Below are 10,175 nucleotides of genomic sequence, written 5' to 3'. Positions count from 1 at the left end.
CTACTAATCAATATATATTTGAGTAGTTGGGTACTTGGGTACTTGGGTTTATGAGGTATGAGGTTTTAATATATGTTATGGAAGTATATTATTTGATTTTCAAGTTATGACAGGTTTTAAATTTATGAAATGTTGAAAATACAAAGGAAACTCTGCCGAATTGTTTTTTAGAATGTGATGTTAAGTGGTGGTTTTATATTTGAGTTATGTATATCATAAGATATTTTGTATTCTTGAAGTCATCTCTAGAAGAGGATTGTACCCCTCTTTGGTCCTTGTCTTTAAGGGTAGAGCAATCTCTTCCATGAACTCTTCCTTGTCTTTTGTACAAGTATGTTCTCAGTGGTTGTTTGTTTTTCTATTTTGCAGCATAAGCACAGCTGAAAACTTAGTTGTTGCGCTCTAGGTACGTCGTGTTGTCTCAGTGGTTTGTTCTTCTCCCACTTTTGGTTGTTGCACACTAGGTATGTCGTGTTTTTTTCCCCTAGCAAATATCAAATTTTCTAGTATTTTGAGTAAGAAAGTCGAGCATTTATTAGTAAGAATAATTCAAATAACCTGTTCATTGTTGGTGTAGTAGTAGAGTTTGATTTGTAGTAGTGGAGTTGGCTTCTGATTCTCTTGAGGTAAAACTTCTACCCATTTCGTATACTAGTTTTATTTGTTGCTTGTTGTTTTTTGCAACAACTGAAATTGTGGGTGTTTGTATGCATATAAGGGATATGTTTTGGTTGTGTGCCATGGTAAAGTCATTTGGTTTGTATATTAGGTAGTGTTAGGATTTATTCTTGGTTTAGTTATCAAGTGTGCAGGTTATATGTTTTTTATATTTTATTTGTGCATGACTTTAAATTAATTTGAATGGCTAATATAATTTAACTTGGTATTCAGATTCTATGGTTGAACTGATAGTTATAGAATTTATGTTTGTCTTTTTGTTTTGTTTTGTTTTGTTTTTTTTTTTTTTTTTTTTTTTTTTTTTTTTTTTGTTTTTTTGTTTTTTTTACTATATGAGTATTTTAGGCATAATACAGGTGGTTAAAAAGTTGAATAAACAAAGGAAACTCTGTCAAAATATTTTTAGCTCTTTTGTTTTATAAACAAGCAAGTTAGTGTTAAAAATATAATGCAATGGTAAAATTGTCTAAATGATTTATACCATTATTTTTAAGTACAGGGAAGATATGATTAGCATTGGTAGAGGCATGAATATTAGAATTAGATATAGGAAAAACGCCCGACACAGTTAAGGCAACATTAGAATATCAATAAAAGTACATAGTTAGCATTGGAATATTATTGATATCACTCAAAGTACAGTTTGGTTCCAGAACACGGTGCACCTACGGGTGATCTGAGAGTTCCTACTTGTTTAAAGATTGGTTAATTCCAATCACAAGCCCGGATGTCGGTTTCAAAGTTGACTGTAATTGTTTGATATTGTTAATATTTTGATGTTTGACTATTAGAATTAAATGTAGAAAAAGCGCCAGACAGTTAAGGCAACATTGGAATTTGAGTTATAGGACCGTACCACGTACTTGATCCATGTATTTTTAAATAGGAATCATCAAATTTAATTATGTTTTGGTTTGATGTATATATTAAATTATTCTCGTTTGTGAGAAATGAGGATAGAAATGCCAAAGGGATTTGATATCGGGTGGGACCACGCTATCCGTATCCCTGGAAATAAAAACGGGGCACAGTGCAAATACTGTGATAAGATTTTAGCTGGAGGTGGCATTACAAGGCTGAAAGTACATCTTGGCGGAGGGAACAAAAATGTTGAGAAATGTTTGAAGTGTGGAAAGGAAATTCGAGACATGTTCCGACAAATAATTGAGTCCGGAATTGAGAAGAGAAATGGAAAAAACATAGCTCAAGAACATTATAGAGCTGCCATGCATGCACACCCTCCTGGAGAAGACTCAGACGAGGATGACAACGAGTTCGAGATGGCTCGGCAACAATCTAGAGATGAGTACCAGAGGTTCTGCGAGACGGGCTCGTGGGATAGGAGGGGTCTAACCAGAAAGAACACCAATGTTCCAAGCACAAGCTCTCGCAAAGGCAAAGGTGTTATGTCTTTCTTCTCCCGTTCGAATAGCACTAGGCATCCCAAGCTTATTGATGTTGATTGGCCGAGAAGGCTGATGTTAATCAACCATCTGTCCACCAGATGGCGCTAGCTGGTAAGTCAAAAGCTGGGGTGTTTAGAACAGCTGTGGCTAGATTTGTACTTTGGGGAAACTTGTCTCCAAATGCAGTGGCCAACAACCCGTATTACAAGCTGATGTTCGATGAGGCATGTCGTGCCGGTCTTGGAGTGACCCCTCCTTCAGCCTATCAACTACTAAATTCAAAGTTGCAAAAGCTTAAGGCAAAGTGCAAATTGTATATTAACCGTATGAAAATAAAATGGTCTACATATGGTGTCACTGTTATGTGTGATTCCTGGACTAGTCCAACGCGATAGTGCTTGATCAACTTCATGGTGTATTGTGATGGGCTCATGACTTTTGATTCGTCTGTTGATCTATTGAAACACAAGAAAGATCACCGCCACTTACTGAAACACATGAGACGTGTTGTTAACAAGGTTGGCAAGGAGAATGTTGTTTAGATTGTAACGGACAACGGGGCGATATTTAAGAAAGCTGGAGAGATGCTTGCAAGAGAAAATGGTATACTTACAAATAAGTTTTATTCTCCCATTTTAGATTCCTTTTGCAAATAGGTTTTTTGTATGACCTATCTACTAAACTATTTCATGTACAATAGGGTATAACCTTTTCTGGACCCCATGCGCGGCTCATTCTATAGACCTTATCTTGAAAGAATTTTCTCAAACCCCGTTGACGAAAGCAATCCTTGATCAGGCGAAGGATATCACGTCTTTCATTTATAACCACTCCCGAGTTGTTTCCCTTATGAGGGAAGTGTGTGGTGGAGACTTAGTCCGAGCTGGTCCAACTAGATTTGCCAGTAATTACATGGCATTGAAAAGTTTACTGAAGAAAAAGAACAAGCTCCGGTCAATGTTTACTTCCGAAGGATATCTTGAAATCAAGAATGATAATCCTACGGTCCAAATGATGATGGTCGAAAATATTATAAATGACCGAGAATTTTGGAAGAAAGTGAAGGGGATTATAGCTGTATTAGAACCCATTGTGGTTTTATTGCGGAAGGTGGATAGGGATGATAAACCGACCATGTCATTTTTACACAGATGGGTAGCAATAACAATTGAGCAAGTTCGGAGGAAGATTCGCTCGCCTGAATGGATTGTTGGAATCATTAAGAGGAGGTGGAACAACTAATTGGGACACCCATTACACAAAGCTGGTAATATTTTTGTTAACTCGAGGTTTATTTAATTGTACCATAACTGTTGTAAGCTAATATGCAACAAATTTGCTTGTAGCACACTACGTTAATCCTGCCGTAATTTACGGCCCTGATAGTGAAAATGTTGCATACAATGGGGAGTTCCTCTCAGCAATGCAGACAGTCATTAACCAATTTATCCAAAACCTATCAGATCAATTGGCTTGCTTAAATGAATGTAAAGCTTATCGAGAGGCTTCTGGGGTATTCTCTGCGCCAATTCTTATATATGGAAGAACCAAAGTCATGCCAAGTTATTTTCATTGTTAACCCACTATGAACTTGTAACTAACCTATTTTAGTTTTAGTCCATACACAATTATATAATATGGTCTACATTGTTTGTCATTGACGCAGCTGATTGGTGGATGAATGTTGAAGACGGTTATGTCGACCACTTGAAAACGTTAGCTATACGGATCCTCTTACAAACTACCTCATCATCTGGATGTGAGAGGAATTAGAGCACGTTTGGATTCATACACTCGGCGAAACGTTGTAACTCGAGAATTGAGTCACTGGAGGATCGAGTCTTTGTCCACTATAACCTTCGACTGAAAAGCAAGCATGTCCAACTAAAGAACCAATTCGAAAAAGAGAAGAAGATCTTGGATCTCACATCATTGTACCCAGTTGATAATGACTCAGACTGTCCTATATTTGATTGGATCGATGACAGAGAGAGAACCCCTGAGGCATTATTAGATGAAAGTGGTCGTCCTAATTCATACATTGCAGAGCAATTTGGTGTGCTAATAGATGGAAATTGGGAACCTGTTCCGAATCCCAATCCTGAGGATAACTTTGAAGCAGCTCAATCTCTTAATGAAACTCAACTTGATGGTGAACATATTATGATCCTGATGCATGGAGAATGCCTAGTGATGGGGAGCACGATAATGCTTACAATGTTGTTGATGATGATAACGATAGCGATGATGATGATCATGCTCAAGTTCATGCCAGCGGTCCTAGTCGAGGAGGTGGTGGTGGTCGTGAAGATGGTAGTGGTCTGAGTCGAGTAGGTGGTGGTGGTCCTCCTGGTTTTGATGATGATCATGCTCAGGTTCGTGTCAGTGGTCCAAGTCGAGGAGGTGGTGGTGGTCGTGGAGATGGTAGTGGTCCGAGTCAAGTAGGTGGTGGTGGTCCTCCTGGTTTTGATAATGATCATGCTCAGGTTCATGCTAGTGGTCAAAGTCGAGGAGGTGGTGGTGGTCGTGGAGATGACAGTGGTCCGAGTCGAGTAGGTGGTAGTGGTCTTCCAGGTTTTGATGGTAATGATGGGGTTCAGTCACAACAACCTAGAGTTTCCATTGGTGGTGGTGTTGGGTCACAACGAGTGGCAGCACCAAGGTCACAGCAGTCAAGGGGTGGGTCCTCAATGCAGCAGTCAAGGGGTAGGTCCTCAATGCAGTAGTCAAGGGGTGGGTCCTCAATGCAGCAGTCAAGGGGTGGATCCTCACAACAATCAAGGGGTGGGTCCTCATAGCGCCCACCAAGTGGTAGGGGTGGATGCACTGCTGTTGGGTATCAACAAGCAACTGGTGGTTCCTCACAGTGCCGTGATAATAGAGGAGTATACTTTACTAAAGAGGATGGGTTTGACCATGCAACTCAAGACTCTGACCATGGTGCTTCAGCCCAATGAGGATCTCGTCAAAGAAAAGGTCAACAAAGGAGAGTAGATCCTACACAGAACACGGACTCCAGCAATTGTTTTTATGGGCAAAGGTCGTCTACTGGGGTCGAGATGTCTGTGGACTCATTAGCAGGCCAATTTCGAGGATTGTTTTCTTACGATCAGCCTTATGGATATTCTTCTACTGGTTCAAATATGGTTGAATATTCTACAGACTCTTCATATGCGAATCCTCCAGAAGAATATTCACGTTCTCAATATTATGGGAATTGGAATGATCCTCAAGCATACTCTACTGCTTCCACCTATGCTACTCCTTCAGAATAATATGCGTCCCCTCAGTCTTATGGAGATTGGAATGCTCCATCTCGTGAGTATTCTACTGAATCTACATTTGTGCTACCTTCAGAACAATATGCTCCTCCTCGTCATTCTTATGGAGGATGGAATGAAAGGGACCAAAGTATCGAAGATGTTCAGCCATTCTCGGACCATAGTGTGGATAGGCCTCCACCTGCATGGGGAACTATATGGGAACCTCCGAGTCGACCCATTGTTGAGGAAACTGCGTATCCAATTATTGGTTACCTTCAATCGTGTGGCAAGAACTTGGATCAGTCAGCGTATGACTTGTATGTGGAAAACTTTAAGAATTGGTTTGGCCAAACCCTCACTTGGAACCAGTATTGTAATTATTTTCTTTTTGAATCTGCATTACATGGTGTCAAAGGCATACAAGAAGGTCGCAAATCATTCTGGCAGTAGTATTCTTTGTAATGGTTTGGAGTGTCAGCCTCTGTTGGTTTGGAATAAAGTTAAAGTGTTTTTGTATTGGATGTCGATTTTTTATCATGTTTAATGGTTTGGAGTGTCAGCCTCTCTGTTGGTTTTGAATAAAGTTTGAGTCATAGTACAAAATATCGCAATATATCGCGATATATATCGAGAAATTAGAGATGGGCATTGAAATATCGAGATATGTAATTGGATAAATACAAGTGCAAATATCGACGATATTTGTGGATATATCATGATATTTTGACGATACAATGGGTATATTGTGGGTATATTGTGATTTGAAAGAAAGGGTTGAGTTGATTGCAAACTGACGCGAGAACAGTATTTTCCTACCCTCTCCCACGCGCTTGCCAAAATAATTGCAGACGACGAATTGAAATGACTAGAAAAAGGTGTTGGTAAGCAACTCGCAGTTGCTGGAGATCACGATCAAATTACAGCAGTCATCAATCTTGGATTCTTTGCAGTAAATTTTGTCACGAGGTTTTGTTAACTTACCATAATGAAGAAGTACTGAAGGCAGGTCAATCAATAAATATTTTTTCTGTTTTGTAAGTTCTTTATGTTTATGGATTAGTTGTAATTGTTATGTTTTTGGTGAGCCACTCAGATCTTGAAGAAAAATGTATAGCTCCATGCAGCTTCGGAATGTCGTAGTAATTGTTCTAGTAAGGAGAAAACAATAATCTTCCTATGGGGTTTTATTTGTTTTTATTAAGCCGAGTGTCTAGTAACAAAAAGAAGCTATATTGAAAAGCTTTTTCTTTGATGGGCACTTGTACTTAGGATTGGTAGCAGAGAAGCTAGAATGGGGAGATGGCAATCATATAAGACAAATTTCAGATCAGTATCCAGGGGGATTTGATCTGGTTCTTGGAGCTGATATTTATATCCTTCAATTTCATATGTTTTCTTCTTAATGTAGTGTTGGGCTTGCTTATTTCTTAGTTACAATTGCATCTTTTTTAATTTCTTGATGCACTGTACGCTTTCAACAGCATAGCATCTCTCCACTTTTTGATACTATGAACCAACTTTTCCGCCACAGAGAAGTAAACTGCTGCAAGTTCATACTAGCTTATGTTTCTCGAGCTAAGAGGTGTGTGAAGATGCTTACTCGTTGTGTAATTATGACTCTGTTCATAATCTGTAACCAAAGGTCTTATAATTTGTAGTTATCCTAATTTTAGTATTGCACAAGTACTGTTGCTCTTGATTGATGCCTCTGTTACTTGCTTATCCCTTAAGGATTCTATTAGCTTATCAACCTTATTTTAACTTCTAAGAGTAGCTGTCTTGAAATCTATAGGTTTGTTTCTTAAAATCTATAGCTTGTCTTGAAAGAATTACCTTTACAGCTCACATATGTTATTCACTTATTTGATTTGCTTTCTTCAATTCTTAATCTAGCTAGTTTATCATTTCATATGCGTTTGGAATTGTGGAAATTAGCATAAGTAGAAAGTCGTAACAATTTTGAAATTTTATTCCTCTACTTTGAGCCCTGAGGTGAGCTGAACCAAGCTATTCCTTCCTCTAGTTTGCTTGAATTTGTTGATATTTGATTTGAGGGTTGGTTACTTGACTTAACTGGCACTAGTCGAGATGGTTAAGTAGCCGGTTCTACGAATCAGTATGTCTTTTAGTAGTTGGGTGTAGTTTTATTGGATTTCCAAGTTATGACAGGATTTAAGTTTATGAAATGTCGAAAATACAGAAGAAACTCTGCTGAAATTTTTGTAGGATTTTTATGTCTCTGTGTAGTTTGGGTTTTGCTTAGTTGGTCTGTATCACGTCCTGAGTTTTGTAATAATTGTAGATGCCACGTGTCTTTGGTATTCAGTGACTATTTTATTGTTTGATTGTTTTGATTGTTATCTTCGTTCTCTTATCTCTTATCTCTCTGGAAATGCTAGGGCTAGTTGTTTTTGTGTGCGCGCATCTGTTCTGAAGATTCATACGTGAAGGAATCATCATAAGAAAAGATGATGAAATCAGTCTCAGCAGAAAAGATGATGAAATCGGTCTCAGCAGAAAACGTCTCTGAAATCAATGAGAGTTATATTGATAAAAGCATGGGAATAATGATGGTCAATGGTCCGAATGAGACGATGGGTAAGGTTATAGAGTTCTTGTAAGAGGCAAAGAATCATGATCATAGAAAAGGAGAGGATCTTCTTGATTCAGTGTTGTTTGTTGGGAAGTACTTGGCGGAATCACCCTTTGCCTGTATGCTAAAGGCTTTGGATCTTCTCGAGTACCTTCTTTCCATCAAGGGTGAGGGTGAACCAAGACCATTCTATTATGTTTTATTTATGCTTCCCCTATTGTCCCAAATAACAACCTCCATTGAAGGATGTAAAATCCTAGCTTCAACCAAAGGGCTGCAATATGTTGTAGATTGCCTGATCAAGATGATGGATGCGGTTTATGGCAGTGATGGTGAGGATACTAGTGGGAGCATGGTTTTGGCAAGTGATGTAATTGAACACGTTCTATTGACAACTGATGAAGTGGATTGGAGTTGTGTTGGTCGTCTCCTGAAGACGTTAGAGTGTTGGATAGACTCTATAGGCGAGGCATCTATGGACATCAGGGTTGCAAGCCTTCTTGCTCTCATCATGGATTCAATCACAACAGAAGATCTAATATATGCGCTATATGATTGAACGCTCAGTGAAAGTGCAACAAGTATTGTAATATGTAGAAAAAAAATTCAAGATTCATTGTTAAAGAATGAAAAGTCAATGTAATATGTAGGAATTCTGAGGTGTATTTTTTAGCATTAGAGAGTAATTTATATTAAAAGTACGACTATGAGGGAATAATATATTTATATATATTATGCATGTGTCCAACACAAATCAGGAAAACTCATGGAATATCGTTACAACATAACACCTCGTCCAGAACGAGGTGACAACTTGGCACATGCACGCAACGGGTAGTAACACTCAACGTAGCTGTGTTAGTTAAAGTCGTAGCATCAGTCGCGCTCATGAATATACTATCTAAAAGCTCATTTATTCTCATCAAGACAGGGACCTGAGCTGACGAAGGAAAGGAGGGAAGCATTGGGCACTTACCTATAAAACAGAGGAGAGGAACTACGTCTGACTTGATTCAAGTTCATCACAAAAACTTGATACGTAGGCAGCTCGTCCCAAAGCGAGCTTAGTCAAAACTCGACCCATCACAATCTTCCCCATTAGTCACACTTGTAAGGACTGATCAAATTCATTACAATGACCACATTCAAAAAAAAAAATATAGATATTTGTCGATATTTGTAGATATTTGTCGATATTTGTCGATATATCCACAATATTTGCAGTCAGAAATACCCACACATAGTCTGTGGATATTTGTCGATATATCCACGATATTTGCAGATGCCCCAATGTAATATATCCCCACACAGGGGGATATATCCACGATACATATCCATAAATCAGAAGTCGATATTTTGCCATATCCTGATATTTTGTACTATGCCAACAGGTAATAAAAGATTTTATAAGCAAAAAGGTTACAGAAGTTGTTGAACAATGACAATTTTGGCAAAAATAGAGGAAAATAGTAGCGATATTACAAAATGCTCAACAAATGATACAGAGATCACACTGAAGGGGTATTAAGAAGATCATCTATGTCACCAAACTCAGTAGTAATACGAGGAGAAGTATCAGCAACAATGCAAGAGTTTGTTGTAGTTGCGACATCAGGAATAGATAGAGTTGCAGTTGGAAGTTCCTCTACAGGGGCATCATTGGCAAGAAGTCCATGTTCTTCAAGAACAGAACGAGGAACATATGGTCTGAAGGCTTCCAACCAATCACCAAGAATGTTTAAAGATGTAACAACATCATTAAATTCATTATCGGCAGCTTCTGAAGCTTCTTTATACTTTGCTTCCGTGATAGCAAAGTCTTCGGTTATTTTCTTCAGGTGTTTTGCATGTTCTTTCTTCAGAATCTCCGTATGTGATGCAATCTTCTGTTGTAAAGTATGTTCAGCAGTTTCGGCATTCCGTTTCAAATCGTTTGTCGGTTATCGTGTTCTCGCTTTTAAGCGAAGTCAATTCTTAGTCGGTTTATCATTCTCCAATTTGTTGAGCATATTTGTTTTCTTAAGGTGACCAATATCATGGTCTTGCTGATAGTGAGAATCAAACTGGGCAAGACTAGCTACTTTAGCCTAGAAAGATAACGAAAATCGATAAGCCGATAGAAATGGGATATGAAACACCGTATACCTGATCAAGGAAGAAAAATGTAAATACCTTTTCTATGAAATCACAAAAGGTTGTTAAGTGCTCTGCAGGAGTTATAGCACGCATAACAAT

At 38.4% G+C, this 10,175-nt stretch overlaps 1 long non-coding RNA gene across 1 annotated transcript; it reads left to right on the top strand.

Moving 5' to 3' along the window:
- The first annotated feature begins 6,607 nt into the window (after positions 1-6,607).
- Positions 6,608-8,641, top strand: LOC147477087 (uncharacterized). The gene is made up of 2 exons (XR_015208975.1): positions 6,608-6,929; positions 7,747-8,641. It is a non-coding gene; the product is annotated as an uncharacterized LOC147477087 (long non-coding RNA).
- Positions 8,642-10,175: the final 1,534 nt, after the last annotated feature.

This window comes from Coptis chinensis, chromosome 9 (assembly GCF_015680905.1).
Source record: "Coptis chinensis isolate HL-2020 chromosome 9, ASM1568090v1, whole genome shotgun sequence".
Lineage (NCBI taxonomy): Eukaryota > Viridiplantae > Streptophyta > Magnoliopsida > Ranunculales > Ranunculaceae > Coptis > Coptis chinensis.
Note: the sequence above shows the minus strand (reverse complement) of the source record. Positions and strands in the feature narration are given on the sequence as shown.